Source organism: Jaculus jaculus, chromosome 18 (genome assembly GCF_020740685.1).
Source record: "Jaculus jaculus isolate mJacJac1 chromosome 18, mJacJac1.mat.Y.cur, whole genome shotgun sequence".
In the NCBI taxonomy this organism is placed as follows: domain Eukaryota; kingdom Metazoa; phylum Chordata; class Mammalia; order Rodentia; family Dipodidae; genus Jaculus; species Jaculus jaculus.
In genome coordinates, this window is record NC_059119.1 from 3221691 (window position 1) to 3234545 (window position 12855).

Here is a 12855-nt window from a genome sequence, read left to right on the forward strand (position 1 = left end):
ACCGACCACTTCCCTCTGTCCTGTCCTGGCTCACACACCTGGAGTCACCGACCACTTCCCTCTGTCCTGTCCTGGCTCAGACACCTGGAGTCACCAACCACTTCCCTCTGCCCTGTCCTAGCTCAGACACCTGAAGTCACCCACTGTGCATTCTCAGGATGGCCTCAAATTCACTGTGATCCTCCTACCTCTGCCTCCTGAATTCTGGGATTAAAGGAGTGCATCACCAAGCCTAGCTAAAAATTCTGTTTCTTACAATTTGACCTCTGGGTATATTAGCATATTTGTGTGTAGGACACACAACCCATGATTACTTGTAATGAAACTGAGACAACCTAGGAATCTGTTGGTGAAGTATAGGTTAATTAAGCTTGATGCATGTGCACACAAAACACTGAGAAGCTATGACACATTAAAAATAATGAATTTTGAATATTAGCTGTCTTGATAACACAGTTTCAAAAACTCTCCTTTTTGACAAAACCTCAAAAGATGTCAGGAGGATGAGAGCAGCTATATGTGGGAAAATTCATTATAACATAGACTCGTTCATTACAGGATAATTCATTAAATTTTATATGGTCAGGATGATTAGATTGTGGGTTCTCTTTCTTGTATCCCCACGAGTGAAAATGAGAGGATAAAAGAGATAGTTTGTCAGTAACATGTGCCATGACAGTCTTGCCCTTGGAAAATCCCCAAGGAGACAAATGGAAAGTCCCTGGATTCTGTCTGTGCTTCTGGCTGTGTGACCTGTGAGAGATACAGAATGGCAGGGATCACCAGGCCAGCAGAGAAAAAGGGAAGGACCCAGAAGTCCCAGGACCCAGATCCCAGAGGCAGGTCTGGGGAGCATGCCTTGCTGGGTGGCATGATGCTACCCCTCCCAGGAGCTTAGGATGACTGTAGGAGCCAGCGGAAATGGGAGTCCTTTTCTTCAACTTGTTATTGGTAGCATCCCCTACAGAAAAAGGGTACACAGTAAACCCATTCCTGTAGATGAACCCTTTCAAGACACAAAGGGTTCTTAACATTTTTTTGTTATCTGAAGGATCACATGGATCACTAATAAAATTTACCGGTACTGGTATTCTCTGCCAAATGGTCCTATCCTAAGTGGCCTCAGATAAGACCAGGTACCGGTATTGTTCAAATATCCCCTTGGATGGTTCTACTGTGCTACAAGGTCTGAGAATGAAGATGCCCTGCTCTTTTCTTATGATTATAATTTCTATTTTTTTCCTTTCCTTTGCCCTTTCCCTCTTTCCTTTCATCTCCCTTTTCTTCTCTCTTTTGAAACAGTATTCTAGATACTGAACCTGGCATGGGACTCAGTATTTAGTCCAGGCTGGCCTTGGACTCATGCTCCTCTGCCTCTCCTTCCTTAGTGGTGGGATTACAGGTTTGTGCCATCAGGCCAGCTCAGTGGCTAGAGTTAAGTCAGAACCCTAAGTTATACCTTGATGAATAGATGATAACTGAGAACCTCAGTTATACCTGGCTGGATAGATGATAACTGAGAACCTCAGTTATACCTGGATGGATAGATGATAACTCAGAACTGCAGTTATACCTGGATGAATAGATGATAATTCAGAACCTCAGTTATACCTGGATGGATAGATGATAACTCAGAACCTCAGTTATACCTGGATGAATAGATGATAACTCAGAACCCTCAGTTATACCTGGATGGACAGATGATAACTCAGAACCATAAGATATACCTGGATGGATAGATGATAACTCAGAACCATCAGTTATACCTGGATGGATAGATGATAACTGAGAACCTCAGTTATACCTGGATGGATAGATGATAACTCAGAACTGCAGTTATACCTGGATGAATAGATGATAACTCAGAACCCTCAGTTATACCTGGATGGACAGATGATAACTCAGTACCATCAGTTATCCCTGGATGGATAGATGAAAACTCAGAACCATCAGTTATACCTGGATGAATATATGATAATTCAGAACCTCAGTTATACCTGGATGAATAGATGATAACTCAGAACCCTCAGTTATACCTGATGGACAGATGATAACTCAGAACCATAAGATATACCTGGATGGATAGATGATAACTCAGAACCATCAGTTATACCTGGATGGATAGATGATAACTCAGAACCATCAGTTATACCTGGATGGATAGATGATAACTCAGAACCATCAGTTATACCTGGATGGATAGATGATAACTAAGAACTCTCAGTTATACCTGGATGAATAAATGATAACTCAGAACCATCAGTTATACCTGGATGGATAGATGATAACTCAGAACCTCAGTTATACCTGGATGGATAGATGATAACTCAGAACCATCAGTTATACCTGGATGGATAGATGATAACTCAGAACCATAAGTTATACCTGGATGGATAGATGATAACTGAGATTCTTCATTTATACCTGGATGTATAGATGATAACTCAGAACCATCAGTTATACCTGGATGGATAGATGATAACTCAGAACCATCAGTTATACCTGGATGAATAGATGATAACTCAGAACCCTCAGTTATACCTGGATGGACAGATGATAACTCAGAACCATAAGATATACCTGGATGGATAGATGATAACTCAGAACCATCAGTTATACCTGGATGAATAGATGATAACTAAGAACTCTCAGTTATACCTGGATGAATAGATGACAACTCAGAATCATCAGTTATACCTGGATGGATAGACGATAACTCAGAACCTCAGTTATACCTGGATGTATAGATGATAACTCAGAACTATCAGTTATACCTGGATGGATAGATGATAACTCAGAACCATCAGTTATACCTGGATGGATAGATGTTAACTCAGAACCATCAGTCATACCTGGATGAATAGATGATACCTCAAAACCCTCAGTTATACCTGGATGAATAGATGATAACTCAGAACCATCAGTTATACCTGGATGGACAGATGATAACTCAGAACCTCAGTTATACCTGGATGGATAGATGATAACTCAGAACCCTTAGTTATACCTGGATGAATAGATGCTCAGAACCCTCAGTTATACCTGGATAGCTGAATAATAATTGGACCTGTGTGGATGAATATATGCAGCAGTCTTACATTGCATCCATGTTGCCATTACTTAATACTTAGGTATTTCCTATATATAGAAAAGCTCATCCCTTGAAAATACCTCCCCTAGGAAGCCATACATTCTTTCACACTTCCCTTCCCTGGTGAAAGGCAGGGCTCCTTGCATGAAGAGTATGTGGTTTCCACTGGACTCTGCAGCCTACATGGAGCTCTCTAAGCCAGCTGTCTGGCTTAGAGAAAAGGCAAGGCTCCTTGCATAAAGACTCCGAGGCTTCCAGTGGACTCTGCAGCTTATAGACATTCAGTGTCATGGAGGATGAGCACTGCCCTATTCTGCTCTCTAACTTCCTCTGGGCACTTTGCCTTCAGGTTTCAAGGAAGCCCAAAGAAGCTTCTCCTACACAAGAAGGTTAAGATCTGGGGAGTTAAAGCATTCGTCCATCTGCCAACCTGGAGTTTTAAAAAAAGATAACTAGATGGCAATGTTCTTTAATGTGTTAGTGTAAGTGGAAAAGTGAATTGTCATGGGAGTAAGTAGACCTAGATGTATATTGCAAAGGCTTGAATTTGAACTACAGATGCTCATGTTGTATCTGTATGCTTTGAGGTAGGTTCCATAATTTCTTTGAGGCCCATTTTCTTCATCCCTAACATTATAATTATACTATTTTTCTCACAGAAGTACTCTAATGATGTGCCTGTTTTTAAGTTTGGCACAGGGCATGAAGCTAAGTGCTTATCTAGCAAATAGATCATTATTTCACAATTTTCAGAATGCCTATCCATCCATGTTGTTTTATTATCTCAGTGAAGTACACAAAAGGAATGAGGATAAAACTAAGATTATAACCCAGGCATTCTGACTTTCTAGTTATAGACCTGGATTTTTCTAAGTGTAAATCCAACAAGAATGATGGAGTAGAATAGAACATTCATCCCATTAATTACTTTGGACTTCAGCATGTTAGGCCTAAACTCCCAGAGGGAAGTGAATGAACTTGCCATTTGAATAAAACATCCAGCTGTCTCCTCTTATTTGGTAAATAAATCCAGTTGCTCCTAGGTATTGGACTGTCATAATACTCCATAAATTGAGAAACTCATTTCAAAAGCTTAACAGAAAATCTTCTTTACTAATGTCCCAAGAGCCAATCTGCAGAATCTATGCAGCACAACTTGGATCCATGCTGCCAGGCACCTCTGGGGTAGTTGAAAATAATGGCTGACTTACCCATAGTCAGCTCATCTAGGTCAGGTTGCAGGTTTTCTCAATTCCCAAGACCCATCTTTCTGCAGTGACATAAACTCACAGCAGGGATGCCATTCCTTTTCTTCCTCTCTGTTGGAGTTTTAGAACACACTCACCAGGCTCTGACCTGAATGGTTGTCTTTACTAGGAATTCTCATCACTAGTTCTCTCCAAATGCCAGGCTGAGCAGACAAAAATCATACTTTCCTCTTTGGGGAATCAAGATGAGTGAAGACATAACATTCCAAGGAATGAGCTCTTCTATTTTTAGATTGGAATAACACAACCCAGTTCATGTGAACACATAACCACAAATTAATGTGCCTATGGAATACAGATTTCAGAATGTTTAGTTAATTGATATGGAAGATTTATCAGGCAATCCCACCATGACATCTCAAAAAAGAAAATAAATAAAGCATCAGTTTTCTGAAGAGATTTTTATTTTAAAGGTCATAAAGACTATCACTTCAACATAAACTTCTGCTGTTCTCCTTGAAATAGCTCTAAATAGTGCTGAAAGTGTTTAGTTTATTGCAAAAAATGCTAATTTGAGCCTCAGACAGCTGCAGTGGTTATTAATATGAGCACAATGGTTGACAATTTGACAATAGCTTCTAGTTTTCATTCTAAATGTCCCCTTTGTGCATGGGGCATAAAAACCATAGTCAGATGACTGACTTGGGATACATGTCTGTCAACTGATCAGCATCTAAACACTTCTTCTAAGAAGGAGAGTTATGTGCTCTAAGAGGGAATTTGGTAAATGTCATACTATATTATCAATCCCTAACATTCTCAGTCTTTATACAGTGCAGTAAAAATTCAAGAAGGAGAAGTATTACTATAAAATTAATGATGAGTGGGGCTGGAGAAATGGCTTAGCAGTCAAGGTGCTTGCCTGCAAACCTTAAGGACTCATGTTCAACTCTCCAGATCCTACATAAGCCAGATGTACAAGGTAACGCAAGGTGTGCAAGGTTGCACAGGATGGCACACACCTCTGGTTACAGTGGCTGGAGGCCCTAGCATGCCAATTTGCTCTCTCTCATAAAAAATACAAAAATAAAATTAGTGATGAGTGACATGTTCTTACACACATTTACTCTAGATAAACTGACATGGAAAGCATCAAGGTGTACTGGCCTAGAATTAGGACAAATAAACAATTTCTTATCATTCAACAGAATTGTGATTTAGAGGTGAACATATTCAGTCAAATTGCTTTTTATTCTTGCAAAGAAACACAGAACAACAACATACCCCCAAAAGCCAACCATAGAAAGTGTCTAATGACATGCTCTTTCTCTAATCTGTGCTGGATGTCTCTGTGCTTGCATTTGGCTTGTGGTTTTTATTTTGTCATGGAGCACATCTGCTGGATTGAACTCTGTTTTGTAAATGCACAAAGGCTTAGATCATCCTGTGGGCATCTCTGCATGTGTCATATTCACCAGGAAATTTGTTAATTCTGTGAATATGTTTCTTCTGAAGGATTCAGCTGGTCTGTTGGTTGAACAAAAGCAAACAAAAACATTCTAAACAATAAAACACCCATACAACTTAATATTTCAGACCCAGGCTAAGCATTTCTCTGTCTTGCATGCCTTTCATCATTAACGTTGATCACAAGACTGAGGAGCTAGGAGATGCACCTCATTCAAGTATCCTGTCTTCCTTGCCAGAAGATAAGCCCCACAGGACTAGAGACTGGTTTGTGGTTTTCACTGTGAATCCTCTCCATCTAATCTCATGTCAGTTACAGGAATGAATGATTCCTTATAGCATTTAGATCTTTAGATAGAGCTTGAGCATGTTGTTTAGTTCCCACTACTACTATGTAATATACACATTCTTGTAATCTGTTTTACAGATAGAAAAATTTAAGCTCATGTTGCAGAGATTTGCCTAATGTTATCCAGCTAGGAGAGGGCATTGTGAGTTCTTACCTTCTTAGTCCAAAATCTAGATGCTTTGTAAAATCATCTACTCTCACACAGCTCCTCAATTCTGGCACCGTAGCATGAGGACAGCTGTAAACTATGAATAAACAAATGAGCATGTCTGCCTTCATATTAGACATGTTTTATAAAACAGGTGGCAGGCTGCATTATAAATTGAGGTCCTCTAGTATTACAGAATAGAGGAGCTAAGTTCTCATCTTGGCTGTGGTATTAGAAATGGGGAGATGAGCATGAGTGCTGCTTCCATGCTGATAGTCAGTGCCAGGGTATAGGAGACAGACCCTGAGGATACTCAGCACCTACCAAAGCAAAGATTCAGAGGCTCCTAAGAGCTCATCATTGAAGTAGGCTTAAAACACACCCACTATGGCTCAGGGAATTTTGCGGAAGAGGGGTCGGAAAGATTATAAGAGCTACAGGTTGAGACATCATGCCCAGAGACATTCCCTCCTTCCAAATACAACTGACTGCTGCTCCCACAATAATAAGCCACAACTCCATGAGGAATATCTGAAACTACACTGATGAGTGGAATGGGGTTGGGGACAAGGAAAAAGAGGGTAGCAACACATGATGTATCCATATAGAATAGGTTGTTAATAATAATAATAATAATACTAAAAACATAAAAAGACATGGCAATAATAAGATAATAAAAATACCAGTACTACTACATATTAAGTGAATTGTGAAATACAATGTGCTTCATCCAACTGACCTCACATATCTCCTTGGGCATAGTGAATTTATATAACTCACCCAGGTCACTGAGCTGAGATGTAGAGTTCAATTCAAACCCAGGTCTGCTTACTTCGGCATCCCTTCAAGAGCTAAGAACCATGATAGAAAGCTCCTGTTTTCACCCAAATCATATGATAATAAATCAATTACTCTGACATCTTGTGGTCAGGACATCCAGGAAGAAGTGACCCCGGTTCTCCTAGGTGGAACATTGGGAAGATGAGTGCCTAGCATGAGCCTATCCCCCTGTGAGGAACCACAAATGACACACTGTCACTTATTTTCTCATTACTGGTACAAAACCCCTGAGAAGAAGCAGCTTAAGGAAGGGAAGAGTTTATTTTCAACTTACAGTTTTGAGGGACAGGCCATTATGGCTGGGAAAGCATGACAGGAGCAGAAAGCTAAATCATTGTATCTGCATGGAGGAAGGAAAGAAGGAAGGAAGGGAGGGAGGGAAGAAGGGGAAGGAGAGCGAGAGGGAAGAAAGAAGGGAGGGAGGGAGAGAGAACAGAGTGGGATTGGGCCTAACACCTCAAGGCCCATCCCTAGTGATGCACTTTCCCCAGTCAAGATCTGCCTCCTAATGGATCCACAGCCTTCCCCAACAGCACCACCAATGAGGGATTAAGTAGTCAAACACGTGAGGGTGGGGCATGTATGGGGTATGCTTTCCATTCAAACCACAACACAGGATGTTGGAGGAAGGGTGATGTCTGCTGTTCCTTTTGGCATTTATAATTGCTCACTGCAGGCCCCGATTGCTCTTACTATTTCAATGTAAATGTTTTATTGCTTTTGAATATCTAACAAAAAAGTCATTTAAATAGAATTACGCAAAAGTTATTTCAGGCAGTAAGAGAATGTCACAGTGACAATTCAAAGATGTGCCAATCTACACCCAGAGCACAGGACCTTTCTATTCTGTTTCACCTGCAGGGAACACATGTCTGGCGCCAGGGACAAACAATCTCACCCAGCAGGCAGAGCCTTCAAGCAGTTTAGCTAAACTGGACATGGGTGTCTCATCTTGTGTGCTTTGGAAACAGACCATCACTGAAGCTCAGGGCTGGAATCTGCCCTCAGATTCAGGACCAAGGACAAAGTGAGGATTATGGACACATACAACTGTTTCCTTTTCAGAGAGAAGATGGCACATATCTAGGACTTCCCTGGATACAGGCAAAGTGTAAAGGTTAATCTCTAGCATCACAAGTAAATTCTCACTTCTAATGTGTGTTGGGTGCAGTCTTACTTTCATTTTATAGAAAAAGAAGTTTATGCTCAGAAATAACCTTCTATTTTCTCCTACTGGCAAATCAATGTTTATTGTTTTTTTCCATGGGGACAAACAATAGAGAAGATGAAGAAAACACCCTAAGACTCTAGAACCTTCTGTAACTTTTGTTTCTGTTGGGTTAGATTAGAGCAATGCAAAGCCTGGTCCCATGGGATGGGGGAGACAATAGAAGAAGAGTCACAAAGGAGAAAGACAGAAAAATTACTTTATATAATGAAGGACTTAGGGAAATTAGGAGCTGATATTCATGGGTAGGGGGTCAGTTTTGTTAGATGAAATGGCTGTAGAAGTTAGTTACTGTGAAAATACTTAATACAACTGAGCTGTATGTTCAAAAATGATCAAGTGCTGGAAGTATGGCTTAGTGGTTAAGACACTTGCCTGCAAAGCGCAAGGACTCAGGTTCAATTCCCCACTACCCACATAAGCCAGATGCACAAGGTGACACATGTATCTGGAGTTCATTTGCAGTGGCCCATTCTCTCTCTCTCTCTCATAAAATAATTTTTTTTTTAAATAAAAAAGGTCAATATGGTAAGAGTATGTAATTATAAAGAAGAAGACAAACTGGCTTAAAACTCAACTCTGTGACAGTGTGACTCTGGGAATGTCAAGGAATTTTACTTTCTTCACTGGTAAAATTGGGTACTGATTCCTGCATTCTGGTTGGTAAAATTAAATGAGATAGGGCTGGAGAGATGGCTTAGTGGTTAAGCACTTGCCAGTGAAGCCTAAGGACCCTGGTTCGAGGCTCGATTCCCCAGGACCCACATAAACCAGATGCACAAGGGGGCACACGCATCTGGAGTTCGTTTGCAGTGGCTGGAGGCCCTGGCACACCCATTATTTCCCTCTCTCTCTCTCTCTCTCTGTCACTCTCAAATAATAAATTAAAAAGTTAAATGAGATATTATACATGCAATGCAGTGTCGAAAGTACTTCACACCAATGAGATCTATTACTCTCTTGCACTCCCCAATTTATACTTTCCTTTCATAGCAGATCTTATCTCAGAATATTCTCCGGGGAGGCCAAAGACACAGCCTGCTTCTTTTCATTTTCTTTTCTTGTTTCTGAGTCAGCTGTCAGGCATGTGTGGTGTGGGAACCCCAATGCAGCGAATGAGAAAACAGTGGTTATTTTTATGAACATTGGTGTTTAAAACCAGTAAATTACACAGTGTGAACAACACATCTGGAGATGTGGAGCAGAATGAGACATAGCAGCGTCTCCTAACACATTCAAAGGAAGAATGGGAGTTGTTGGGAACAGAAATCTGAATTCCAGACACACCAAGAATAAGAATGTGACCAGGAAAAACTGGTTCAAGGAGCTGCCATATGTCCCTTCAAGGACAGTGACAGAAGTTGAAGACCAATTAGGTGAGAGCTATGAGCATGTTTACAAAGAATTCATCTTTGGCTTGATTCTAACTTGCGGCAAAGCAGTTCTTCATCTCCTTACCAATCACCGTGGGTTTGTTTGAAGTTGGCTGTTTTATTGCAGAGACATGCACAACATAGCTTTACAGAATCAGTTTCATTTTAGTTGGTGTCTCTTGACTTCTTACATAAATGTTTACAAGCATCTACTCTGAGCTTACCCAGGTGCTGGGTACTGAGAGGAATCATGAAGGGATGTTATGTGTCCCTGCATGGCCATGTGGTGGGAAAACAAGAACCAGAGTGTGTGAGCACACGCACGCACACACACAAAGTTACACATGCACTGTATCAGGTAAGTACAATACAAAGCAGGCACATTGATAATTACCAAACTCGGATCTTTGGACAATTAATGCTTCAGATATTTGTAGGAGAGGTCAGGGTAAGTGGGGTTGCTCCTTCTCAAACTAATGTGCAACTGAATCCCACGACACTCTCTGTAAATGCGGATTCTGACCCCACAGAGCCGATGCAGGACCCAGGAGCCTACATTTATGACAGCTTCACATCCACTTTGGTCACTCAGACATTTGTTCACAGCTGAATTTTTCCATAGACTAGGCATGCTCCTATAAGTCAGGGACAAAACCGTGACTGACGTATAGGCTTTTCTTCAAGAAGATACCTGACATGTAAGGAAGAGATTATACTGTAGAGTGATAATTTGTATAAATAGTCCCAGGGTTCTGTCTAATTAGAGATACAATTATGAAGGATGGGAATGAGGTTCCATGGGCTGAGAGGATATGGGAAACACAGTCAGGGGGAAGGGCATGTATAATAGCATCAGTAAGGTTTCTGTAAGTCTTGTGATATGACTAAATCAGATCCTAGGTAGAAGAATGGAGTAAGAAAAATGCATAAAGGTCATCAATGAGGTTTTGGAAGGTTCTGTAAATAATATCCTTAATATTAAGTTATCTATAGGAGAAAATACAGAAGCAATTTAGGAATTCCCTAACCCACAGTCTTAATCATCTGGTCCACCAGAACAACACCAATTCCTCTGTAGGACTTAAGCATATATTTCCAGCCCCTTTTTTTGCCTAAAACACATGCACCATGTTTCAGCTCTCCCAGTATTTTCTTTCCATTATTTAGAAGATGTTGGCAATGTTCAAAGAAACAAAACTAATTTGTGCAAAGCACAGCATTTTAGAGGTAATAGGAAGCTCATCAAATATTTTGAGTCTCCTTGTTTATTAAAAAGCAGGTCAAATTAATGTGAAAAAGTTTAAATATTTCTATTAATAAATGAAAACTTGCCACAATAGGTACGCTATTAGTGCATGCTGTTTTAAAAATAATTATCTTTGTACAGACTGAGGTATATTTAAAGACAAATGGGCATAAGATTAATTATTGTTTTCATTTCTATAACTCTCTGATTACACATACACACACCTTCATTCACAGGCAAAAGTTGCAACTATGAACACTTGCCCATGGGAGGCTGGGGAAAACAGTAAGCCCCACCCCACTCTCTCCATTTATGCATCCTTACAGGCTCTGGTCTAAGGGCTCTGGAGAGTGTCTTTTTGTCTACATTACTAGAGAAACACACTCTAGATGCACACAGCACTGGACTTATTGGAGAAAAGCACTCACCAGCTGAATGGGATGATGCCTAAAGACCAAACATCCGTTCCTGGTTCTAAGGAACGCCATACAGAAAGGCAGAGCTGGCATGGGGACAGGTGGCTCATGGTGAAGGCACCATGAGGCTGATACTCTTCAGGTCCTCACATCTCTGCTGAACAGGAAGCTGAGATATTACAGGAAGTGGACTGTCCTCTATAAAGCTTCAGGGCAGTCCCTTCAGAGATCTACTCCTTCTGGTTGTGCAGATGTCCCAAAAGATTCTACCTTCTGATACATCTTTCACCAGTAGCAGACCAAGTATTCATATGCATGAGCCAGTGGGAGATTTATATCCAAACCATCACATGTAGCAGGACAACAAGAGGAAGAGGGCATGTCAGTAAGAAGGAACCAAGCCAGCTGCTTCTCTTTTATTACCCCTCATTGTTTTTCCTTTCTTTTTTGGTTTAGTGGAAGGTTGCCTGATTTGAAGAGACAGGTTTATTTTGGAGATAGGAAAGCACAAATGAATGCATGAAACAAAAGGCATGTCTGGCAGCCTAGGAAGCAGTGTGCAGCACAGAGCACAATGATACAGACCGAATTTAGGTCCCTTCCATGAACCACCAACTGGCAAGACACAGGCAACATGCATGTGCATTACGGCTCTCCATTTCATGGCTCTGTATGCTGCAGAACCCAGTGGGAATACTTATGGTGCTTTCATGAGTTTTTTAAAAGGAAAAACCCAAGCCAAGCACCACGATCTGGGTCCACATATAGTCCCATCAGAATGCTGCCTGGGGAGAGAGCTATGCTGTGTGTTATGAAGATCAAAGGGACATCTAAACAGGAAAAAAAGAATTAAACAATTGCCTGATTATGTTAAAATTGTTCAGCTGTCAAAGTCTTGTCTGGCCAGACTTAATTCTGGAGTGAAATTTTATGGTGATGTCTTTTAGAAGCCATGAAGATTGGCGGGCATAAGACTGGCAGAAGGCAGGAACACACTGCCTCTCTCATTTATTTGAGGGACCACTGCCCATGCTCAAAGAACTGCAGTGAGCTGTCTCAGTGTGTTTGGCTTGAACTATGAGTGTCCGACGCAGCCCAGAGGGTGGATGGGGATGGCATAGACAGCACTGGAGTAAAACATAAACCCACTCTGCCATACAGAGGTGGAGGAGCTACAGACACTGACCTGTGTGTATGTTGGTGGGGGAGTCACTATTTACTACCCGCTCCAATGTAGCAGAGGGGTTTCTGGCACAGCTGGGAAAAATTCCAATTTCTTTCCCTGAGAATTCCAAACTCTTTTTGTTAAATAATGTTTTTAGGGTCTGATAGACCTAACAGATCAAAGCTAGTGAAATTGATCCCTTTGACTGATCTGGACTTCATGTGGTATAGGTTTGGAGATGGGTGTCTGGTCCTGAGAAAGAAGAAAGGAAATGGATGAAGTGAAAGCAGAGAGGCTATTGGCTATGAGGATGCCAGAGCAGGC